Source organism: Chrysochloris asiatica, unplaced genomic scaffold, assembly GCF_000296735.1.
Source record: "Chrysochloris asiatica unplaced genomic scaffold, ChrAsi1.0 scaffold00427, whole genome shotgun sequence".
Classification (NCBI taxonomy): Eukaryota; Metazoa; Chordata; class Mammalia; order Afrosoricida; family Chrysochloridae; genus Chrysochloris; species Chrysochloris asiatica.
Window position 1 is genome coordinate 469,625 of NW_006408945.1, and position 381 is coordinate 470,005.

The following is a 381-nucleotide window of genomic DNA, read 5'->3' on the forward strand; positions in this document are numbered from 1 at the left end:
GGATTTGGCAAAATCCCTTAGTTTCTGTTTATCCTGGAATGTTTGATTACACCATCATAATTGAATGACAGCTTTGCTGGGTAGATGATTCTTGGTTGGCAATTTTTTCTTTCAGAGTTTTATATGTCTCCCTATTAACATAGTGATTATAAATTGGGCTGAAAACCTTAAGGTCAGCAGTTCGAAACTACCAGCTGCCCTACTTGAGAAAGATGAGGCTTTCTTCTCCCATAAAGATTTACAGTCTTGGAAACCCTGTACAGAGTCTCTTTGGGTCAGAACCGACTCGACAGCACTTAACAACAATAACAACATTGCCTTCTTGCCTGCATGGTTTCTGTTGAGAGATCTGAGCTTAATCTGATTTGCTTGCCTTTGTAA